The sequence below is a fragment of the Balaenoptera physalus genome (genome assembly GCF_965194825.1).
Source record: "Balaenoptera physalus genome assembly, chromosome: 3".
NCBI classification, from domain to species: domain Eukaryota; kingdom Metazoa; phylum Chordata; class Mammalia; order Artiodactyla; family Balaenopteridae; genus Balaenoptera; species Balaenoptera physalus.
The window spans coordinates 115,242,088-115,263,141 of record NC_138890.1 but is presented as its reverse complement, the minus strand read 5'-3'; the positions used below and the strand labels follow the sequence as shown (position 1 = coordinate 115,263,141).

The window sequence follows — 21,054 nt, the reverse complement described above, 5'->3', positions numbered from 1 at the left end:
CCTAAGTGTAAGGGCAGACACTATCAAACTCTTAGAGGAAAACATAGGCAGAACACTCTATGACATACATCACAGCAAGATTCTTTTTGACCCAGCTCCCAGAGAAATGGAAATAAGAACACAAATAAACAAATGGGACCTAATGAAACTTAAAAGCTTTTGCACAGCAAAGGAAACCATAAACAAGACCAAAAGACAACCATCAGAATGGGAGAAAATATTTGCAAATGAAGCAACTGACAAAGGATTAATCTCCAAGATTTACAAGCAGCTCATGCAGCTCAATAACAAAAAAACGAACAACCCAATCCAAAAATGGGCCGAAGACCTAAATAGACATTTCTCCAAAGAAGATATACAGATGGCCTACAGACACATGAAAGAATGCTCAACATCATTAATCATTAGAGAAATGCAAATCAAAACTACAATGAGATATCATCTCACACCGGTCAGAATGGCCATCATCAAAAAATCTAGAAACAATAAATGCTGGAGAGGGTGTGGAGGAAAGGGAACACTCTTGCACTGTTGGTGGGAATGTAAATTGATACAGCCACTATGAAGAACAGTATGGAGGTTCCTTAAAAAACTACAAATAGAACTACCATACGACCCAGCAATCCCACTACTGGGCATATACCCTGAGAAAACCATAGGTCAAAAAGAGTCATGTACCAAAATGTTCATTGCAGCTCTATTTACAATAGCCAGGACATGGAAGCAACCTAAATGTCCATCGACAGATGAATGGATAAAGAAGATGTGGCACATATATACAATGGAATATTACTCAGCCATAAAAAGAAATGAAATGGAGGTATTTGTAATGAGGTGGATGGAGTTAGAGTCTGTCATACAGAGTGAAGTAAGTCAGAAAGAGAAAAACAAATACAGTATGCTAACACATATATACGGAATCTAAGGGAAAAAAAAAAAAAAAAGGCCATGAAGAACCTAGTGGCAAGACGGGAATAAAGACACAGACCTACTAGAGAATGGACTTGAGGATATGGGGAGGGGGTGGGGTGAGATGTGACAGGGTAAGAGAGTGTCATGGACATATATACACTACCAAATGTAAAATAGATAACTAGTGGGAAGCAGCCGCATAGCACAGGGAGATCAGCTCGGTGCTTTGTGACCACCTAGAGGGATGGGATGGGGAGGGTGGGAGGGAGGGAGATGCAAGAGGGAAGAGAAATGGGAACATATTGTATATGTATAACTGATTCACTTTGTTATAAAGCAGAAGCTAACACACCATTGTAAGGCAATTATACTTCAATAAAGATGTTAAAAAAAAAAAAAGTATAACAAACAGAAAACTCAGATATTTTACAGAGTTTGGGAGTTTAAAGACTGGAAAACTATCCAGAGCTACAAGGTACATGCAGTATTTAAATGCATTAGTTGATTTTTGGAATTTAATTGCATGCTACCCACGTATGTGCTATCACATACTGATAATAACTCATCATGTAATTTCCCTCTCAGGAGTGTGGAAATCTCCCTGTATGTTTAAGATCAGGCTTGCCTTTAGCAAAAACAGTAATAGGTTTAGGGTCACTGGGTCCTCATGTCTCACCACTTAAGTCACTTCTTTTCATTTTGGTAAAGGGTTCAGAGCCTCAGTGCCTGAGATGGAGGGAATAAGAGGAAAGAGAGAGAGATGTTAGGGAGAAAGGAGGGAGGGAGAAAAGGGAGATGAGGAGGAGGAAGAAGAGGGAGAAGGAAAGAAGGGAGGAGAAGAGACTGTGGGTTTCCTTTAACAGTTACGCACCAAGTTAGCAGAGACTCACTAAAGCACTTAATCGCGCACACACACTACACACATCAACTCCGCGTGGCTAATTTCTGTGGAGACAAGGGCACAGTATAGTGATGCTGGAACAGAGAAGTGGACCCAAGCCACCTGGAGAAGAACATGTGCAGAATGAGGCTGGTGGGAGGGATGGGGAGGGTGCGGGATGAAATGAGAGATCACAAAGGCCCGCTCTGCAAGCTTCATAGCCTTGCCTAGGGAATACTTTAGAGTATTTAAAGTAATTCTGCAAAGACCAGTTATGGGTAGAGAGGCACTGGTCATTACAAGGCGAGGCACATTGTTGGTGAGGGGAATCCTTCAGGCCCAAATGACACACCCAGGAAGAACACCCCCGACTCAGCTCAGCTCCCACCGTCTGTAGGAATTCAATTTCCCCAGAACTGAGAAACTGGACACTGATACTGGGACACTGGTACTCTGGTTATTGGGAAGGAATACCTACCACTGGATTAATAAACACTCTTTTTTTAATATATATTAAAAGAAAGGAAAGTTCAGTAAGCAGCCACATATTTTCCAGTGCAGTTTAAAAACAGTCTTCCCTTAAGAACTCACAGGGGCTTCCCTGGTGGCACAGTGGTTGAGAATCTGCCTGTCAATGCAGGGGACACGGGTTCGAGCCCTGGTTCAGGAAGATCCCACATGCCGTGGGGCAACTAAGCCCATGCGCCACAACTACTGAGCCTGCGTGCTCAACTACTGAGCACATGTGCTGCAACTACTGAAGCCTGCCCGCCCGTGCTCCACAACAAGAGAAGCCACCGCAATGAGAAGCCCGCGCACCGCAACAAAGATTAGCCCCCGCTGGCCGCAACTAGAGAAAGCCCGCGTGCAGCAATGAAGACCCAACGCAGCCATAAATAAATAAATAAACAAACAAACAAATAAATAAAATGTCCTTAAAAAAAAAAAAGAACACACAAACCATTGCCCACTTAAATTTGAGTAGTCTCTAATAATCATATAAAAGACCACACTCCTGTACCTGGAAGGGAAAATGCTTGGTCATTTTTTTTCTTTTCCTGTATCTTTTTAGGGCAAACCTTCCCTACTCTTGCTGTACTCCCGTTCCTTCCCCACACCTCTGCAAATTTTTGTCATCAATAATTTCCACTTGCTTATGCATGTTCCTCTACGTTTATGTCAAACACTAAATAAATAAATTTTATTTTTAACTATCTTTTCACCATTAAATGTCCCCCAAACAGTATGTTTACATCAGTTATTCTCTTTGTCTCACATTAGAATCACCTGAGGAACTTCTAAAATGCAGATGCTGTACCTCATACCAGAAGCATCACTGGGGGTGGAACCCAGGCGTCAATATTTTTTTTGAACTCCCAGATGATTTCAACATTCAGCCAAGATTGAGAACCACTGACCTGGAGCAGTGCTTCTCAAAATTTAGATTACTTGGGGATCTCATTAAACTGTGGATTCTGATTTACAGAGCCCGGGGGTGAGGGGAGCCCAGGAATCTACATTTTTAACAGGTTCCCAAGTGATACTGATGTTGCTGGTCTGAAGACCACACTTTGAGTAGCGAGACTGGGAAATCTACTAGAGTCTTCTTACCTGGGATCTGAACTCTTCTGGAGTTTCCTAAATCAGAAACTCATTTAGATTAGAGCTAATTTTAGAGCAATGATTCTCAACCTTGGCTACACAATGCCATCACCTGGGGAGCTTTAAAAAATACTGATGCTTGAGTTCCACCATAAGAGAGTGATCTCATTGATCTAGGTTCAGCCTAGGCATAAAGATTTATAAAAGTACCCAAGCTGATTTTTGTCAAATTAGCTTCACTGAAATATAACTTACAAACTATACAATTCATAATGTTTTCAAGGTGTATCTATTTTATAGCATGTATCAATACTTAATTCCTTTATATGGCTGAATAATATGTTATTGTATGGATGTATCACATTTTCTTTATCTACTCATTTGATGGACATTTGAGTTGTTTCTACATTTTTTGGCTATTATGAATATTTATGTATAAGTTTTTGTATGGACATTTGTTTTCATTTCTCTTGGGTATATACCTAGGAGTAGACTTGCTACATCATATGGTAACTTTATATTTAAACTTTTAAGGACCTGCTAATTTTACACTCCTACTAGCTATGTATGAGTATTCCAATTTCCCCACATCCTCTTATTAGTGACCCTTACGGATGTCTATCTTTTTTATTATAGCCATCCTAGCTGATACAAAGTGGTATCTCATTGTGGTTTTGATTTACATTTTCCTTTTCATGTGCATATTGACCATGTGTATAACTTCTTTGGAGGAATGTCTATTCAGATCCTTTGCTCATTTGAAAAGTGGGCTATTTGTCTTTTTATGATTGAGTTGCAAGAATTCTTAATACATTCTGCATGCAAATCCTGTATCAGATACATGATTTGTTAATATTTTCTCTGATTCTGTGGGTTGTTTTTTGCTTTCTTAATAGTATCATTTGCAGAAAAAAAGTTTAAAATTTTGGTTTAGTACAGCTTAACTATTTTTTCTTTTGTTGCTTTTGGTATTTTATCTAAGAAATAACTGCCTAATGCAAAGTCATAGAGATTTACTCTTATGCTTTCTTCTAAGATTGCTATGCTTTTAGCTCTTACATTTATGTCTATGATCCATTTTAAGTTAATTTTTGTGTATTCTGTGAGGTAGGAATCCAATTTCATTCTTTTGCATGTGAATATCTAGTTATCCCAGTAACATTTATTGAAAAGATTCTTCTTCCCAATTGAACTATCTTAGCATCCTTGTCAAAAACGCAGCTGATTCTCCAGATTTAAGAATGGGCAGAAGAACTGAATAGACATTTTTCCAAAGAGGAAATGCAGATGGCCAACAAGCACATTAAAAGATACTCAACATCACTAATTATTAAGGAAATGCAAATCAAAACCACAATGAGATATCACTTCACACCTGTCAGAATGGCTATCATCGAAAAGAACACAAATAACGAATGTTGGTGAGGATGTGAAGAAAAGGGAACCCTCATACACTTTTGGTGGGAATGTAAATTGGTGCAGCCACTGTGGAAAACAGTATGGAGGTTTCTCAAAAAACTAAAAATAGAAGTACCATACGACCCAGCAATTCCACTCCTGGATATATATCCAAAAAAATACTAATTCAAAAAGATGTATACACCCAATGTGACAGCAGCAAGTAACCACCAACAGATGAATGGATAAAGAAGATGTGGTGTGTATATATGTAATGAATACTATTCAGCTCTAAAAAAGAATGACATTTTGCCATTTGCAACAACATGGATGGACTTGGAGGGTATTATGCTAAGTGAAAAAAGTCAGACAGAGATAGAGAAACACTGTATGACATCACTTCTATATGGAATCTTAAAAAATGCAACACTTCAGCAAGTGGTGTTGAGAAAGCTAGACAGCTGCATGCAAATCAATGAAGTTAGAACACTCCCTCACATCATAGACAAAAATAAACTCAAAATGGCTTAAAGATTTAAATATAAGACATGACACCATAAAATTCCTGGAAGAGAATATAGGCAAAACATTTTCTGACATAAATCGTACCAATGTTTTCTTAGGTCAGTCTCCCAAGGCAATAAAAATAAAAACAAAAAGAAACAAATGAGACCTAATCAAACTTATAAGCTTTTGCACAGCAAAGGAAACCATCAGCAAAATGAAAAGACAACCTACATTATGGGAGAAACTATTTGCAAATGATGCAACCAACAAGGGCTTAATTTCCAAAATATACAAACTCAATATATAATTCAATAACAAAAAACCAAACAACCCAATCAAAAAATGGCACAAGACCTAAACAGACATTTCTCCACAGAAGATGTACAAATGGCCGATAGGCATATGAAGATGCTCAACTTTGCTAGTTATCAGAGAAAAACAAATCAAAACCACAATGAGGCATCACATCACACTGGTCAGAATGGCCATCATTAAAAAGTTTACAAATAATAAATGCTGGAGAGGGTGTGGAGAAAAGGGAACCCTCCTACACTGTTGGTTAGAATGTAAATTGGTGCAGCCACTAAGGAGAACAGTACGGAGGTTCCTTAAAAAACTAAAAACAGAGTTGCCATATGATCCAGCAATCCCACTCCTGGGCATATATCCTGAAAAGATGAAAACTCTGATTCAAAAAGATAGCAGTCCAATGTTCATAGCAGCACTATTTACAATAGCCAAGACATGGAAGCAACCTAAATGTCCACTGACGGATGAATGGGTAAAGAAGATGTGGTATACATATCATATTTATATAATGTGGCATATATGTACATATATATATATATATTTCACAATAGAATATTACTCAGCCATAAAAAAGATAATGCCATTTGCAGCAACATGGATGGACCTAGCGATTATCATACTAAGTGAAGTAAGACAGAGAAAGACAAATATCTGATATCACTTATATGTGGAATCTAAAAAATTATACAAATGAATCTATATACAAAACAGAAACAGACTCACAGACATAGAAAACAAATTTATGGTTACCAAAGGGGAAATATGTAGGAAGGGATCAATTAGGAGTTTCGGATTATCAGATACAAACTACTATATATAAAATAGATAAATAATAAGGTCCTACTGTATAGCACAGGGAACTACATGCAATATCTTGTAATAACCTATAATGGAAAATAATCTGAAAAAGAAAATCTATCTATATATCTATCTATCTATAGATAGATAGATAGATAACTGAATCACTTTGCTGTACACCAGAAACTAACACAACATTGTAAATCAACTATACTTCAATTAAAAAATAAAAAAAATACAACAAACTAGTGAATACAACAAAAAAGGAGTGGACTGACAGATATAGAGAACAAACTAGCAGCTACCAGTGGGGAGAGGGAAGCAGGGAGGGGCAATATAGGAGTAGGGGATTAAGAGGTACAAACTCTTATGTATAAAATACGCTATAAGGATATATTGTACAACAATATATAGCCAATATTTTATAATGACCATAAATGGAGTATAACCTTTAAAAATTGTGAATCACTATAGTATACACTTGTAACTTATACTGCCCAGCAACTGTACTTCAATAACAAACATACACACACACAAATGCAGCTGATTCTAACACACAGCTTAGGATGAGGATCGCTAATTTGAAGGCTTGCTGTATAAGGTCACCATATTTGATTGTATGTTCTAAATTCTTGATTTTTTTTTCTGTAGAGCAAAAGATGGGTGCTAAGCTTTTAGGGTGCTTAGGTAATGAGTCCATATATAACGATAATGACTTCCTCTTGAAAGGAAGTCAGTGCGCCAGAAAATACCTTAAGAAATCTATTGACAACTTCCTACATTCACTTTCTTTATATGTCCCTGTATAAGTACCTTGAACACGAACTTTTAGCAGATGATACAATTTCTTCCTCAAAGGTGTGTGTACCAAAGTGAGCTAGAGGGAAAAAAAAGTGTTTTCTATATTCATAACACTTTTCAGCAATATCAACTGTGTGATCATCACAATCTTGTAGAATAAACAGTGGCCTCGTGAAGCTCATAAAATGTTCATGGGATTGATTATTGCTATATTATAGTGTGTTAACTTTTATCTTCTATATGTATCTATGTATTTACAGGTAATGCTACAATTATTGTGGCATTTCATTATTCTTTTGTGTATCATACTGTTCCAAAGTTTCATTTCCACACAACTGAAGCACTAGAAAGTGGACAATGTCAATTGCTTCAACAGTTTATGGTCTTTTTTCCCACCAATTCCAAAGGCCTCACTCTTTCACATGCAGCCCTGAACTGTCTTTAAGAGCATAACCTTTCAGGGTCTGCATCTCAACTCCACAAGGTTATATAAACTTGAGCCTTGTTTTTCTCTCTAGCATAAGGTGGATAAAAAACAGCTACATACAGTGTTGTTATGAGAATTAAATGGGGAAATGTATGTAAAGTGCTTGGGTTACATACTAAGTGCTAAATAAGCTGATAGCTTAAAAACAATGACAATTTTGCAACCTTTTGTTGCAAAATTCGGATCCTGACTCTGTAAACATGGAGAGAATATAATCACGGATACAAGACTACAACCTAGATACAGATACAAGAATAATATGTAGATAAAATGGAACATTAATATTCCTATCCATCCCTCTTGCTGGCAAGAGTTCCCGTTATGAAATACACTGGTGTAGCTATAACTTTTATTTCCAAGATGTATTACGATATTCTCTTCCATGTGAGGGTCTCTTTTTAGAAAAGTATCAGTGCCAAATACAGCCAAGTCACACAGTCCACTCACGAACTGCACATAAAAAAGATACATTGCAATCTGTTATCTATGAATTTCCCCTATTTTTTGGATTAAGCATATGGTATAGTTTAGCTGTATGAGCAATACTATCTTCATTAGACTGTTGATTCCACTTGCAAAATGTCAATCTCTAAATAATGACTGATTATGTTCATGGAAAATGATTTTTCAATAATCACACAAGTTCATGAAATGCCCTGGTTTTATTATGGCAAGGTCATGGGTGTTTTTATTAGGGCAAAAGTCTGGGCTCCAGGCTGACAGGAATGAAGCAGAGCCCTCTAATCAGCTTCTTTAACGTAGGCACCTAGGGAACTGTTCAGAGACCCTTCCTTCCTGCAATGTTCACTACCCACCCTGGCGTACATTAATGGTCATGGCAGTAAGAACCATGGCGGTAAGAATTATGCAACAAAAAAGAACCGTAAGATGTTCACATTGACCACTTAACGCAGAGACCTACCTCTAAACCAGTGAAATGGGCTTGTCTCATGCACGTTCATAAAAACCAAACTGGAGTAATAAGGAGGGGGGGGAGAGTGTTTGTTTTGGCCAAGCTAGTTAGAATAATAGTAGCTAGAATTTAGAGAGCGTGCATTATGTACCACACACCATTTCAAATGTTTTGCACGTACTATCTCACTTAATCCTCAACATTATGACGTAGATACACCTTGGCACAGAGCAGTTGAGTGACTTACAAGATAACCTGTTTGAGCAGGTGACAGAATTGGGTTTGGAACTCAGGCAAACTCCTGAATTCCCCACTCCTAACCACTATGCTAAATTGCCTGCTTGGTCAAATGTAGACATGGCCTCAGTATCTTTTTAAATGTATGATGTTTCCATTTGTTCAGCTTATTTTTTCTTTTTTAAAAATTTTTTATTTTTGGCTACATTGGGTCTTCGTTGCTTCATTGCGCATGGGTTTTCTCTAGTTGCAGCGAGTGGGGGCTACTCTTGGTTGCGGTGCGCGGGCTTCTCATTGTAGTGGCTTCTCTTTGTTGCAGAGCATGGGCTCTAGGTGCACGGGCTTCAGTAGTTGTGGCGTGCAGGCTCAGTAGTTGTGGCTCACAGGCTCTAGAGCGCAGGCTCAGTAGTTGTGGTGCACAGGCTTAGTTGCTCCGCGGCATGTGGGATCTTCCCGGACAAGGGCTTGAACCCGTGTCCCCGGCATTGGTAGGTGGATTCTTAACCAGTGCGCCACCAGGGAAGTCCCCGTTCAGCTTATTTTTAAGGCTGAATTAACAAATATCTCTATTCACTTCAAATGCCTCTATTAACGAAAGAGTTAATCATTTTTCTCCATCCTCTTCTCTTAAAGACTTACATAAAATGATACATAGTTAATTGTCTCTGATGCCATTTCAGTATTCAATTCTAATTTACCCAAATTTCACGTTTTCTGGGTTAGTTTTTTTAAAAAAAGGGGGCAAGGATGCACTGATCAGTAACTAGTTTCCAATATGCTATAAATATTTTCTAAAAGTCTACAGTTTCAGACACTGAGATCACAGCACTGTCCACTTATAAATAGAGTTTCCAGTTTTTGGCTTTCATTTTCCAACTAGTTGAAGGGTGGGGCAGTAAAACATTTCCCATAAATAAATGAAGTACTATGATACTCCACACTTCTTTTACCACTAGCTGCTGACCATCTGTCATAAAAAAAGACACACCCTGGAAGGCAGTATCAAATTTTTAGAAACAGAAGTAGCCATGGCACTATTTCCTGAGATGAAATTTTGAAAAAAAAAAAGTTACTGACTAAAAAATTCAAGAAACACCCACAGGGTAACATCCACCCTGTTTACCTTTTGTAAGCATCATCCTTATCATCTTCCCCTCACGCTACTGAGTTGCTACTATGTTCCAGGCACTGTGCTAAGTGTCTCATACATATTCTTTCAGTACATCTTCACACAAGTGCCTATGAGGTGGGCATCACTAATGTTACATTCTACGCATGAGGAAACTGATACTTAAGAATTGTAAAGTAACTTTCCCAAGATCATACAAGTAATAAAGGGAAGAGACCGGATTTGAACCAGATCTAACCACAGACTTCACATTTTCAACCATTACACTAGTGAAATTCCCCACAGGACTTATTTTCTTCGTTATGTGGGTGAAGGTGATATTGGGTTTGTGTGAATTCCATGCTCCTTCAAAAGCCATTTTAACATGCAAACATTACCACGAATACAGTGTTTAGCCAAGGAAATTATAAACTTTTGACTAAATTTGGTGAGGAAATACGTAACTTAAATTCATCTGATGTCAGAGTTTTAGATGAGGAGAGAAATTTTTCATGTACATTTTTATTAAGGAATCATTAAATGTTTAAAGTAGGCTACTTGAGAAATATGTAATATTATTAATAACTGAATCACGCCCTTATTACAATCTTTTCCCATTCATTACTAAAAAATAATTGGTAGGACTTCTGGGTTAGTATCAGGGCAAATCAGCAGAATCTAATGTGCCTTTTTTCCAATTTCCATTATAATATCTGTGAAGAATTACAAAAAGAAGAAAACTGGCAACAGTGTTGGAAACTAAAGAGAAGACCAGATGCCAAAGTCTTGAGGGGATTTTCACTAATGTCAATGCTGAAGAGATTAACAACATATTCTTGGATTCTAACATAAGAATCAAAACCCAGTAAGAAAGAAAATCGAAAAAGATGGATTCACTTTGTCTACCTCTAGCTATAGAACTCAGGAGCCGCACTAAACCAAAAGTGGGCAGTGATCTCCTCTTAGCTGTCTTCCAGAGGTAGCCCATCATGCCTTTCCTCCCTCACTGCCAGTTTCTTCCCTCTCTATGTCCCTCTGGAAAGCAAACACCAGACCAACCTGGGAGGAAACAGAAGAAACTAGACAGATGTATCACATCCGAGAATGTGATGCAGCCAGACAGAAAATGTCTGCAACAACCCTCAGAGCACTACATAACTATGGACATAGTGTAGAAGCTCTTTTGTCAAAAAGGGTAAAGTAGGGAATCAAAAAAATAACATCATTTCTTAAACATTTTTTTTCCTTTTTTTAAAATTGAAGTATAGTTGATTTACAATATCATGTTAGTTTCAGGTATATAGCACAGTGATTCAGCCATATATATATATATATGGCTGAATATATACATATACATATATGAATATACATATATATATATTCAGCCATATATATATATATATATATATATGTGTATGTTCCACTTCAGATTCTTTTCCCTTATAGGTTATTACAAAATATTGTGTATAGTTCCCTGTGCTACACAGTAGGAAACATTTTGCTTTAACTTAAAATATATATATATATATGTATATTTACTTGACTGCAGTGACTACACAAATAGACTTTGAATGCAGGGCTACTGGTTGGTGTTCCCTATCATCTTTATTTCATAAGCCATTTTTATAATGTTCCATCTCCAGTTTCTAGTGCTGTTTTTCTTACACTGGAGCAAAAGCTGAAGAACATGTGAATTTCCAGATTTCCACAGAATAATGGTGGCCATCTACATTTGAATCTCTCCACACGCTTCCCTTAAAAAATGTACTGAAAAGGAAAGAAAGTCAAGTCACCCAACACCCAAGCCTACAACATGAGCAGGAGAGAGAACATATTTAAACTGGGATGGACATGAGGAAATAACCATCTAAGACCTGAAGGGTCAGTGCCAGTGCCCACGCTAGGGAAGAGTCAGGCTGGGATCATGCCAAAAAGGTGCAGGGTACAAGAGGGGAAGGGACTCAGATCATGTCTGATTAAATGAACCCAGAAAGAGGGCCCCACCCTGAGTGACCAAAGATCTGGTACCTGGGGGACTGGATGACTGGCTACCGGGAGTCATAACAAAGTGGCTTGGAAAATGTGCAGGATCAGAGTGGCAGCCCCGGGCAGGTGCCAATTCTGAGAGAGGCAGTTGAAGAACAGGTGTCTTTTGGAAGATGGATGGGAAAGGGAAAGGAGGCAGAGGCAAAAGATCATGGTCCTCCTGTAATGACATACTATCTATCATAGAATCATAAGAAGGTGGACCAGAAAGAAAGGGGCAGCATTTACTAAAGAAAGTGTACTTCACTGGAGCAACATAAGAAGGGGCTCTTGAACTAGGAAATAAATTAAACTATCCAAATCCCACCCCCACAGATCACCTGCTATCGTGAGTCCAGGAAAAGCTAACATACATAAACATGACAGAAAGAGCTCAGCATCTAAACAAAATTACCATAGAAATTTTAAAAAATAGCAAATGAGAATTCAAAATTTTGACAAATGAAAATATTCTCGCATATGGAAAAAAAGTCACAAAGCAGAAGAAAACATTTACATAATATTTCAACATGAATTAAATATAACTAAATCAGCAAATGCTGATATTAAAAAAAGTTACCATGAATCAAACATTTAAAAACTCAGACACCGAACTAGGGGAAGAAACTGAAAGAAAAAACAAAATCTCAGAAATGAAGGGACATTATATATAACTAAAAGTATATGAAAGCATATAGAGAATGAAAATGAAAAGAGAGAAGCTAATTAATTCAAAATAAGGGGAAAAAAGAAGTGAAAATGATCAGAAAGGAACTGAAAGAGGCAAAAGATATGCAAACAAGGTTCAATAATATCTGTAATTGGAGTCCCTGAAAAAGAAACACAATAGAATGTCAATTTAAAACTATAATTAAAATAAACTCTGAAATAAAAGACCTGAGTGTACCCTACTGTGCATCTGGGAACCTGACCCAGTTTGGTCACTTTTGAGACATATCTAGTAAAAAACTCTTAGACTTTAAATAATAATAGTGATAATAAAAATCTTTCAGACCTCCAGAGACCTGGTCTGGGAAGATCCCACATGCCGGGGAGCAACTAAGCCTGTGTGCCACAACTACTGAGCCTGCACTCTAGAGCCCGCGAGCCACAACTACTTAGCCCATGTGCCATAACTACTGAAGCCCATGCACCTAGAGCCCGTGTTCCGCAGCAAAAGAAGCCACTGCAATGAGAAGCCCGCACAGTGCAATGAAGATTAGCCCCCGCTCACTGCAACTAGAGAAAGCCCGCATAAAGCAATGAAGACCCAACGCAGCCAAAAATAAATAAATAAAGTAAATAAATGTATAAAAAAAAAAAGAAAGAAGATCACAGTAACATTAAATTTATAAACAGCAACATACAAAACAAGTATACAGTGGGGTAACATTTTCTAGAAACTCAAGGAAGGGAAAGTATGAGACAAGGATTTTATATCAGTTGAACTGCTTTGCTATTATCAAAATTGTAGGAATGGTTTTAATATATGGGCAAAAATCCAAAGAATCCTGAGAAATCTATTAAAGAATGAATTCCTCCAACTAAGAGATAATTGAGAACACTTTAGAAATGGACAAGTGGTTAGCACAAAATATATTATTATACATCTAAGACAAAAACAAACTTGTGGACAAGGATAGAAGAACAGCATTATATATTATATGCTCTGACAAAGTAGAAATAATAGAACTAAAAATAAAACTGAAAGAGAAAGGCAAGAGAAAGGGTAAAATTGAATAAGTTGTTGATTTCCTTATAGGTAATAAGTGGGAGTCGAAGATGACATTTAAATCTGACAAACCAAATAGCAGAACCTAAAAAGGGACTAGAGAATTATATAAAGATATTAGTATAATGATGACACTAGAATAAACTATACATTGTTCTAAATATTAAAAGAACCAACATAAGATCAAAGATAAAAAATAAATATAACATAAAACAATACAACAAAGCTAAGGATAAAAATTACAGCAATATATAAAAACTCATCTACTGAAATAAAATATTTTCTGATTGGATCACAAAGAAAAACCTAATATTACACCTAATAACTACAAAATACACATTCTTTTCAAGACTACGTGGCATAGACTCCAAGAAAGTGGACCAAGTCTCAAATTTAAAAGGATTGAAATAATAAAAAGTATGTCCTCTGACAACAACAGAATTAAACTAGAAATCAATAATCTAACAGAGAAAACCTGAAATATTTGGAAAATAAACAACACACTTCTAAACACATGGGTCAAAGAAGAAATCACCATTTGCACTATTTCCACCATTATTCTTAACAATAATTTTGACATAAATTCTACCTTGTCAGATATACCAAGATTGTAATCTCAGCTTTCTCTGTGTTTGCAGGTAAACTTGGTACACTTTGCTGTAAAGGTACTTACCAGAAGACAATAAAGTAGTGTCTATAGAATCATAAGGAGAAAAGATTTGACAAGAATTCTTTGTCAAATTATTATTTTTGTTTGAAGGTAATAGAAAGATATTCTTCCATATGCAAAGATTTTTTTAAAAAGCCTTATCATTTATGTGCCTCTATGAAAATTAAAGTATTAACCAACTGATCAAAAGATTAATTAAAATTAGGAACTGAGAATGTGAAAGTTAAGGAGTATTTGTAATATAAAAAGTAATTAACATATAGATCAGTATACATACTTTCTCTATATGTGATTACAAAGTTGAATGCAGAAGAAAAACTCTTTAGAAGAGTTATAAGATTTACAATATTACATTTCAGAAAGCTGGGTCTATGATCCCAGATTGAATTAAAAAGCACTTGAAAGTAGAAAATAAACAGGAAAATATCGATCAAAAAAGTAAAGGCACAATAAAATTTTCTTTGGGTATTTCTGCTTCCAGCCAAGATGGAGTAACAGGCAGACTGGATTTACCCTCCTACCTAAAAAACCTAAAGGGAAACAGACAGAATATATGAAACAACAGTTTTCAAAAGATGAGATATCAGGCAAAGGACAGTGATCCCTGAGTGACAGGAAACAAAGGAGGTGAGTCTTATTATTGCCTTAGCTTACTACCTTGAGAATAAAAAGATTCTAAGCCCTGGTACAGGGATGGGGAACTGAGGCATAACCCAGTGGACTCCCTGATTTGAGAGCTGAGGGCCCAGGGAGACCCAGGGAGCTACAGTTGATAGGATAGAGTACCAGAGAAGAGAAAGTTGCACAGAAAGAGAACCCTGGAGATTTGCAGAGAGCCCCCTTAGAATATTTAGCTGAGCACTGATCAGACATATGTAAGAGAACTACCCAAAACTAGGGAAAGAACCATCTGAAAGGACTAAAGGGACCAGTGCCCAACATTCACATGGAGTTGGGAAAAATAGTATCTGTTCCCATCAGCCAGATTGGAAAAACTTAAAATTCACAGGGCACTTGGTAGATTACTAGGGAGGTTTTGACTCAGCAGTGAAGAATAGGTAGCCCTAGACTGGACACTGCTCTGGACCTGCCTAATAAATCATAAATGCAATACCCAGAAGGCTCAAAGTGTTCTCAACTAATTTAACTTCATCTCAGAACAAAGCAAGAAGAGTTATAACAATAAATAAATATCCAAGAAGGTAAAACGTACAATGCCTGGCATCAAATCAAAGATTAAAAGTCATGGAAACATGACCCATAATGAGGTAACCATTCAGTCACAACCAACCCAGAACTGACATAGATGTTGGAACTAGCAGAGGACATTAAAACAGTTATTATAAACTATATTCTGTATGTTTAGAATGTTGGATATAAAAAAGATATGAAAGATCCAAATTGGACTTCTACAAGTGAAAACCTAGAATATGTGAGATGAAAAACATACTGGATGGAGGCAAAACATTCTTGGACATAAATCATAGCAGTATTTTCTTAGCTCTGTCTCCCAAGGCAAAAGAAATAAAAGCAAAAATAAACAAATGGGACCTAATCAAACTTAAAAGCAAAGGAAATCATCAACAAAATGAAAAGACAATCTGCAGAATGGGAGAAAATATTTGTACATGATGCAACTGATGAGGGGTTAATATCCAAAATATAAAAACAGCTCATACAACTCAATATCAAAAAAACAAACAACCTAATCAAAAAATGGGCAGAAGACCTAAATAGAAATTTCTCCAAAGAAGACAGACAGATGACCAAAAAGCACATGAAAAGATGTTCAACATCGCTAATTATTAGAGAAATGCAAATAAAAACACAATAAGGTATCACCTCACACTGGTCAGAATGGCTATCATGAAAAAGCCTACGAATAATAAATGGTGGTTCCCCTTTCTGGGAACCCTCCTACACTGTTGGTGGGAAAGTAAACTGGTGCAGCTACTGTGGAAAACAATATGGAGGTTCCTTAAAAAACTAAAAGTAGAGCTACCATATGATTCAGCAATCCCACTCCTGGGCATATATGCTGAAAAGGTGAAAACTCTAATTCAAAAAGATACATGCAGCCCAATGTTCATAGCAGCACTATTCATAGTAGCCAAGACATGGAAACAACCCAAGTGGCCATCGACAGATGCTTGGTTTAAGAAGATGTGGTATATGTATACAATGGAATATTACTCAGCTGTAAAAAAGAATGAGTAATGCCATTTGCAGCAATATGGATGGACCTAGAGAATATCACACTAAGTGAAGTAAGCCAGACAGAGAAAGACAAATATTATGTGATATTGCTTATATGTGGAATCTAAAAAATAATACAAATGAATTTATATACAAAACAGAAACAGACTCAGAGACATGGAAAACAAATTTATGGTTACCAAAGGGAAGGGAGGGGGCGAGGGATAAATTAGGAGTATGGGATTAACAGATACAAACTACTCTACATAAAACAGATAAGCAGCAAGGATTTACTGCATAACCCAGGGAACTATATTCAATATCTTGTAATAACCTATAATGGAAAATAATCTGAAAAAATATGAATATATAACTGAATCACTTTGCTGTACACCAGAAACTAACACAATATTGTAAATCAAGTGTATTTTAATTTAAATAAATAAGTGATATTATAAGTTCTGAATATTTTCAATTGCATGATTTATAAGATTATTGATGACTAGTAAAAGATTCATAAATATTAAGCTAATAACTGCATTCAAATATTTTAAATATACAAAATTCATGAATCTTTTAAAAAAACTATACATCAAAGGACATATTCATTAGAATGAAAAGGCAATCTACAGAATGGGAGAAAATATTTGCTAACTATATATATATATATATATATATATATATATATATATATATAATAAGGAGTTAATATCCAGAATATATAAAGAACTCCTGCAACTCAACAACACAAAAAACCAAACAATCTCATTTAAAAATGGATGTTTGTTTTTTTGATATTGAGCTGCATGTAAATTTTGGAGATTAATCCTTTGTCAGTTGCTTCATTTGCAAATATTTTCTCCTGTTCTGAGGGTTGTCTTTTCGTCTTGTTTATGGTTTCCTTTGCTGTGCAAAAGCTTTTAAGTTTCATTAGGTCCTATTTGTTTATTTTTGTTTTTATTTCCATTTCTCTAGGAAGTGGGTCAAAAAGGATCTTGCTGTGATTTATGTCATAGAATGTTCTGCCTATGTTTTCCTCTAAGAGTTTGATAGTGTCTGGCCTTACATTTAGGTCTTTAATCCATTTTGAGTTTACTTTTGTGTATGGTGTTAGGGAATGTTCTAATTTCATTCTTTTACATGTAGCTGTCCAGTTTTCTCAGCACCACTTATTGAAGAGGCTGTCTTTTCTCCACTGTATATTCTTGCCTCCTTTATCAAAGATAAGGTGACCACATGTGTGTGGGTTTATCTCTGGGCTTTCTATCCTGTTCCATTGATCTATATTTCTGTTTTTGTGCCAGTACCATACTGTCTTCATTACTGTAGCTTTGTAGTATAGTCTGAAGTCAGGAAACCTGATTCCTCCAGCTCCATTTTTCTTTCTCAAGATTGCTTTGGCTATTTGGGGTCTTTTGTGTTTCCATACAAATTGTGGAACCCTCTTGCACTGTTGGGGGGAATGTAAATTGATCCAGCCACTACGGAGAACAGTATGGAGGTTCCTTAAAAAACTAAAAATAGAACTACCATACGACCCAGCAATCCCACTACTGGGCATATACCCTGAGAAAACCACAATTCAAAAAGAATCATGTACCACAATGTTCATTGCAGCTCTATTTACAATAGCCAGGACATGGAAGCAACCTAAATGTCCATCAACAGATGAATGGATAAAGAAGATGTGGCACATATATACAATGGAATATTACTCAGCCATAAAAAGAAACGAAATTGAGTTATTTGTAGTGAGGTGGATGGACCTAGAGTCTGTCATACAGAGTGAAGTAAGTCAGAAAGAGAAAAACAAATACCGTATGCTAACACATATATATGGAATCTAAAAAAAAAAAAAAGAGAGAGAAAAAAAAAGGTCATGAAGAACCTAGGGACAAGATGGGAATAAAGACACAGACTTACTAGAGAATGGACTTGAGGATACGGGGAGGGGGAAGGGTAAGCTGGGACAAAGTGAGAGAGTGGCATGGACATATATACACTACCAAATGTAAAATAGACAGCTAGTGGGAAGCAGCCACATAGCACAGGGAGATCAGCTCAGTGCTTTGTGACTACCTAGAGGGGTGGGATAGGGAGGGTGGGAGGGAGGGAGATGCAAGAGGGAAGAGATATGGGGACATATGTATATGTATAACTGATTCACTTTGTTATAAAGCAGAAACTAACACACCATTGTAAAGCAATTATACTCCAATAAAGATGTTAAGAAAAAAGAAAAGAAAAAAAAAATGGATGAAGGACTCAAGTAGATATTTCTCCAAAGAAGATACACAAATGGCCTGCGAACACATGAAAAGATGCTCAACATCCCTAAATACAAGGGAAATGCAAATCAAAACCACAATGAGGTATCACTTCACATCTAATAGAATGGCTACTATCAAATTTTTTTTAAAGGGAAGGAAAGAATCAGTGCTGGTGAGGATGAAGAGAAACTGGAACTCTTGCACATTGTTGGTGAGAATATAAAATGGTACAGCCACTAGGCCAAACAGTACAGCAGTTCTTCAAAAAATTAGAAATAGAATTACCATATGATGCAGCAATTCCACTTCTAGGTATATAACTAAAAGAACAGAAAGCAGGGTCTCAAAGAGAGTTTTGTACACCTATGTTCATAGCAGCATTATTCACAATAGTCAAAGGTGGAAACAACACAACTGTCCAACAATGGATGAATGGATAAACAAAATGTGGTATATACATAAATGGAATATTAATCAGCCTTAAAAAAGGAAGGAAATTCTGATACATGCTACATGAATGAACCTTGAGGATTCTATGGTAAATGAAATAAGCCAGTCACAAAAAGACAAATACTGTAGGATTTCATTTGTATGAGGTATCTGCAGTAGTCAAATTTATAGGGACAGAAAGTAGAAGGGTGGTTGTCAGAGGCTGGGGGGAGGGGAAAGTAGAGAACTGTTGTTTAATAAATATAGAGCTTTAGTTCTGCAAGATATAAAAATTTCTGGAGATTAGTTTTACAACAATGTGAATACACTTAACACTACTGAACTGTACACTTAAAAATGGCTAAGATAGTAAATTTTGTTATGTGTATTTTATCACATTTAAAAATAGATTAAAAAAAGAAAAATATACTGGATGGAATTAATAGAAGATTAGGAATCGAGAAAAAAATTAATAATCTTGAAGGCATACTAACAGAATCTATCCAAAATGAAATACGTAGAGAAAAAATAATTTAAAAAAAAACAACGAAAAGAACATCAGCAAGCAGAGGGCAGCTTTAAGTGTCCAGGTGAGAAGACTAAATATCTCCATTCTTCCCAAATTAATTTTCATGGTTAATCTCATTTAATTTTTAAGAAGCTTTTCTTTTAATGAAATAATTCCAGAGTTCATCAGAAAAAATTAAAAAGTGGGACTTGTCAAGAAAATTTTGTAAAGGAAATACAATGGGGACGTGAATAGCTATTTCTGCCAGGTATTTAAATATACTCTAAAAGGTATGTTTACAACAGATTACAGATTACAACAGTGAGGTGCTAACACAAGAACAGCTAAGTCAGTGGACTAAAATAGATGGCACCAAGACAGATCATAGCACTAATAAGAACTTAGAACATAAAGTGGTACTGCAAATCAGTGAAAAAGGAAATATTCAATAATAATAATAATGAAATTATTATTCAATAATAATTACTCAAAAATCAGTCTGGGTTGTCTTGGTAATGTTTGAAATAAAGCATCATTTTAGTTCAGAGGTTCTTAAACTTTGGCTCATTAAGAATTATACTTCATTGGGCTTCATGGTATCTGTGAAAATGGGGTGAAAAGTGACTTATCTTTCCTTCAAAATTCCTCTTGAAACTGAATCCATAGGTGGGGAAAGTCTTTATAGTTTCATACTAAGTTTTTAAGATATTTCACATCATCAGGTAATATTTGATTGTCACCACTGTCATGTTTTTTTAAATAATTAATTAATTAATTAATTAATTTTTGGCTGTGTTGGGTCTTCGTTGCTGTACCCGGGCTTTCTCTAGTTGCAGCAAGCGGGGGCTACTCTTCATTGCAGTGCGTGGGCTTCTCATTGTGGTGGCTTCACTTTTTGCGGAGCACGGGCTCTAGGCGCGCGAGCTTCAGTAATTGTGGCACACAGGCTCAGTAGTTGTGGTGCACGGGTTTAGTTGCTCCGCGGCATGTGGTATCTTCCCGGACCAAGGCTCGAACCCGTGTGCCCTGCATTGGCAGGCGGATTTTTAACCACTGTGCCACCAGGGAAGTCCCCACTGTGATGTTATAACATCTAGAAGAGTTTCCCATTGATTAGAAAGGAAAAACATTCCTACCATTATGATTAGGGGTTCTGCTTTGGTTATATAAATTTAATGATATATAAAGTAAGTTTAAAAATCATTCGAAGTGTCTTGAAACAACCTATAGGCTGCTTATCAAGTTGAAAAGCAGAGAAACCATACAGAATCA

General features: G+C 36.4%; 1 protein-coding gene and 1 long non-coding RNA gene across 3 annotated transcripts in view; both read right to left on the bottom strand.

Moving 5' to 3' along the window:
- Positions 1 to 21,054, bottom strand: part of LOC309659055 — a 430,937-nt gene that overhangs the window by 85,766 nt on the left and 324,117 nt on the right. The gene's annotated exons all lie outside the window — the stretch shown is intronic.
- ARSB (arylsulfatase B) overlaps positions 1 to 21,054 on the bottom strand; it is a 200,537-nt gene that overhangs the window by 85,766 nt on the left and 93,717 nt on the right. The gene's annotated exons all lie outside the window — the stretch shown is intronic.